This window comes from Littorina saxatilis, linkage group LG2 (assembly GCF_037325665.1).
Source record: "Littorina saxatilis isolate snail1 linkage group LG2, US_GU_Lsax_2.0, whole genome shotgun sequence".
Classification (NCBI taxonomy): domain Eukaryota; kingdom Metazoa; phylum Mollusca; class Gastropoda; order Littorinimorpha; family Littorinidae; genus Littorina; species Littorina saxatilis.
In genome coordinates, this window is record NC_090246.1 from 26,055,572 (window position 1) to 26,060,571 (window position 5,000).

A 5,000-nucleotide genomic window follows, 5' to 3' on the forward strand; every position below is an offset into this window, starting at 1 on the left:
TACTACTTGCTTACACAAATTATCATATTTTTGTAACTTTTCCCAATGACATTGTTTGTATGTGTTTCACCGAATGAGTTCTCGGCATTGCCGATTCGCACAATAGAAAAATAAGCAATTGGCTGCCTCAAGTTTTCCGCGAAATCGGCCACCATTAGCCAAATGTGCGTTTGATTTTCTAAAATTCATATATTATTGTGAATCGATATGAAGTTTTCTGAGAATGAGTCAATTCATAGATGAACGTTATCATTATCATATCATATATTACCACGAGCCATTGTACATGTCTGTTCGAGGTTTCGCATGACTGCCACGTGACGGTTCTACTTTCTTTTCAACGGCGCACGTGATGGGTTACTGCCTGCTGCGTACTATCTTACTGATAAGTATACCCAGTGCCAACTCATCACAATGAGGGGTCCCATGCTGCTCTTTGCACTAAACTGAAGAGAGCTTCCACACCTTTGAAGCTTGAACCTTGCTCTTCCGTGTGACTTTTACAATGCTTCAATTGCAATGATCTGAATAGCATAGTTTCACAGGGAAGTTCTTGAATCTCCATTCAATGGAGACAAAAGGATCCATACAACGTGCACTTATGGTCCCTTTTCGTTTTGTCTTCTTTGTTGTTCAATGTTGGTCGAAGCCGATTCGTTGTTAATGAATGCGCAGATTTGAGTGGACAACAATAAAAAAAACTTCCGGTTCACATGCAGAAATAGGCGTTACTACACCACTTTAGTCTTTAATTTAAAGATGCCTTACTTCTCGTGTTAAAGGCACAGTAAGCCTCCCGTAAACCATCACAGATACTGTCAGGCTTTTACACACAGTACAAACACCCTTCCATTTGAACGCTCACTAAACGGGAACATCCTAGGTGCCCTACGTAAAGAGCGAGCAATTTTCAAAGAATTAATTTTGCGGATTGTGTCAGAGACAATCGGACCGTGGTGCGTTTTGGCGCTAGACCTAACTTTTAAAATCTAAATAATAAATTGACAGCTTGTTACACAAACATTCTTAAATCATAAAAGAATTCTTTTTTCATCAAGACAAGATCAGTACAATTCGAAGTTTTGAAAGTTTGAAAAAAGAAAAGCCCGGAAGCAGGGTCACGCAAGGTCGTGGTTCTCGTAGCAGACGACGGTTTATACCTATCGCCAGTTCCTCTGAACAGTCAAAAGCCATCGCTAGAGTTCTTGTGAACCACAGCCGTTTGTTTCGTGCATAGTCAGAGGTACTTAATAACGTGCTATTGCAGATAAGCTCACAGCGAGTCGCATTCAAATTACTAACTGACGACTACATTGTGAAAAAGGGAAACTTGATCACACGGGTTCACGATGGCTCAGGGGTAAGATAAACCACGCAAAAATAAATTCTTTGAAAATTGCTCGCTCTTTACGGAGGGCACCTAGGATGTTCCCGTTTGGTGAGCGTTCAAATGGAAGGGTGTTTGTACTGTGTGTAAAAGCCTGACAGTATCTGTGATGGTTTACGGGAGGCTTACTGTGCCTTTAATGATCACAATCGCCAGCACAAATCTGCCTGTGCTATTACATGAGATAAGAGCATATTTTCTCTTGGACACATAACAAAAATCAGCAGCATAGCGGCCTCCTGCGCATACCAGGAAAAAAATATTATGGATTAAAATTGCCGATTACGTTTCCCAGATTGACAGTAGGTTTTAAGTTATAGTGGAAGGACTGATGTTCTATTAGTATGAAACAGCCTGGATATATGTGCATACATTTACAGAACGATCTACACGGGGAAGGAAGAATCTTTACCCTAGTATCTTCACTGTAGGCTACTTCTTCAAGTGTTTCCTAAACAAACGTTTGCATTGTTGCGGATTGAAATAAAAGCCTATGTGGACCGAGATCTTACTGAATACTTTTCTTCTTCTTCTTCTTCTTCTTTTTCTTCTTTTCTCTCTCAAATCAACGCGACATTTGACTCTTTTGTCGGTTTTATCGTTTTCGCCAAAGAGTAAGTAAATATTCTATTCATATCAGAGTGTACGCGCAAGTCCGTGAAGACTTTTAACGAATAACAATACATGTAGTAAAATCAGTGTGCCGGTATGTTTGAATAGTAAATTTATTTATGTTATTGAGCGTACCCGCGCGAAACACTGGCGGGGTCACTAGGTACAGAGAAGCTGACTGTGATCCATATGGAAAGATCCGTGTACAACAGTAACTGTTTTTGGAGCTCAAATCGAATGGTATTATGAATTACAAGAGAAACTTTGTCTTTGGTGTTGATATTTCTGCTTGCTGTTCCATTGCCATCCGTTGGTGTTGTTCTCGGGGAATTCCGACGTTAATGCTCCCATATCACATGTCGCGAAGATGACGTCAGTTTATCGTGATTGTAGATTACGTGACAAAAAATGTTCGTATGCACATTGACTGCTTCGGTCGACTTGAAACTTGTGAGAATACATACCGACGTACAAATACGAGCGCATTCCAACCTGTAGTATTTGGCTTATTCCAGTCAGCGCAGTGTGGAACGCCAACACATCATTTGCATCTGTGTCTTCAAAGATTATTTGAACCTGTGATGTACAAACATAGTTTAATTCTCGGCTGCGAGTGCTTAGCAAAACGTGAGTTCAGTCGCTCGGTGTCTACTTATGTGTAGATCTTTGAACCATTTCCGCACAGGAGCTTGTATCAAAGCGCCGGTCGATCATTATTTACTCCTTCACTCTTGCTGGTTCATTGCTACTAATATTGCTATTTCATATGTTACGTGGATTTCCATTGGTCAATTGGGCAAAACTGAGCTCAATGCAAAAGTGATATCGACGACATTTCCGTCGATATCAGTTTTGATATCGACGACCTCTTTATTGCTTCCCCACTTCAAAAACAAAAACACCAAAATTTAAAAACATACAAATATATATGAAAATGTAATTATCCCAGAATTTAGTTGAGCAAGTGACTAAAGACTTTTTGAAAGAAAAGACATTTTGAAATACTGAAAAGTACAAGAAAAGAGTGAACAAAAAGAAATAATAATCAGAGGGAGGGATAGGGAACAGCCAAAACTGAGACAAATACTTTTGTAATTTCTTTACATTAAATACAAAATGTCCAGAGAATTAGCAATATATCTAACATTGACTGACTGTGTGATGATATCTTCTGCTATTGGTCTGTTGAGACAGTGATATCAAAATCGAGACCGGAGGTCGAGATTTTGATATCACTGTCTCAACAGACCATAGCAGAAGATATCATCACACAGTCCGTCAATAGTGGGTACTATTCAGTGCAAGTAGTAGTAAGGAACCAGTAAGGGTGAAGGAGTAAATAATGATCGACCGGCGCTTTGATACAAGCTCCTGTACATTTCCATAAGTTAACCGGACAGTGTGCTTAAAAAGTGAACACATTAATCTGCATTGAGATAACCAGATAGATTTTGCGAAAGACTTCAAAGTGCTTGATTCCAAAGAGCTTAGTCCTTTTCAACAACTTAAACAAGAGCGTGGGTTTAGACGGTGTATTCCATGTGTGTGCCAACATATCGTATTAGACACTTAAATGAATTGGTTTCTTTGCATACGGAGCATGTAAACAGTAACAATCATTAATTGTATTACAAAAATAAACTGTATCAAAATCTGAGACGTACATAGCGAGTGAAATGCGAATCAGTGGTTAACATCCTTTTAGTCACCGGAGGCTTGACAGGAAATTCAAAGTCAAGCTTGTGCTTGTGCGTGTACGATTTTAAACCAGATGAGTCAGGTCGTTTTAAATTGTGTATATCGGTCAAACGAGGTCATTTAGATCATGAGAATAAAGCTTGTTCGCATCCGTGACTGAAGAGGAGGATGACATTTAAATTGATGTGAACGTGTCAATTTCATCGTTTACACTGTGCGCAGTCATCTCAAAGACAGTCCATGAAAACTGGAGGAGTCTTTATGTAGACCTGTATAAGTCGATCGAACTCAGTTTCATATCAATGTGTTTTTATAGTCTTGTTTTTCGTTCTGTTCGCATGTCGGATTAACACGTGTATGGTGTATTCACAATCAGTGTTAGACCAAGTTCTTTTGGGGGGAGGCGGGGGAGGCAGGTATTTTGTCTTCGATATTTTGTTGTCTGTCTGTCTGTCTGTCTGTCTGTCTGTCTGTCTGTCTGTCTGTCTGTCAGTCTTCCTTTCTTTCTTCCTTTCTTTCTGTCTGTCTGTCTGTCTGTCTGTCTGTCTGTCTGTCCTGTATGTCTGTGTCTGTCTGTCTGTCTGTCTGTCTTTCTTTCTTTCTTTCTTTCTCTTTTTCCTTCTTTCCTTCTTTCTTTCTTTCTTTCCTTTGATTGCTTTGCTTTTTGCTTGTTTTGTCCTTCTGTCTGGTTTTTTTTCCCTTTTGTTCTTTTTTTCTTTCATTCCTTTTTTTCTGTTTTTCTTATATCTTTCCTTCTTATTTCTTTCTACAGCAGAGGAACGGTGATAAGAGAGTGAAAAGTTATTTTTTTCAATGGGGTGTTTTTTTCAGACAATTTGAGAAAACTAAACACATGATCTTCATTTGTACAACTATACCCTGGGGAAGCATAACCTAAAATAAACAAGAAATTCCTCCGAGGTAGGAAAAACACCCCCGTTGGTCAAAGAAAAATAACCATTCTCACTGCCACCAACTGAGAAGGTTATTTCCCTTTGACCATTAATATGTCCCTCTATAAGTCCTTGTAGAATCTTAATCCACCAATAACTCCCTAACCGTGTGTTTGACTGGTCCCAATTTTTGTAAGGACCGTCTCAGGAATGTATAGAACCTGTTCACCAAGTTTGGTGACGATCGGTCCGTTCATTCTTGAGATCTATATGCGAACACAAACACACAAACACACAAACACACAAACAAACAAACAAACACATCGACCGAATCCTATACACACCCCTATACCGGGGGTGTAAATATAATGTGTATATTGACTTTTTAAACCTCTATTGCTACCATGCTA

General features: G+C 39.2%; 1 protein-coding gene across 1 annotated transcript in view; it reads left to right on the forward strand.

The window, feature by feature from the left end:
• The window catches only part of LOC138958596 (uncharacterized), a 16,184-nt gene that overhangs the window by 297 nt on the left and 10,887 nt on the right, over window positions 1-5,000 (forward strand). The gene's annotated exons all lie outside the window — the stretch shown is intronic.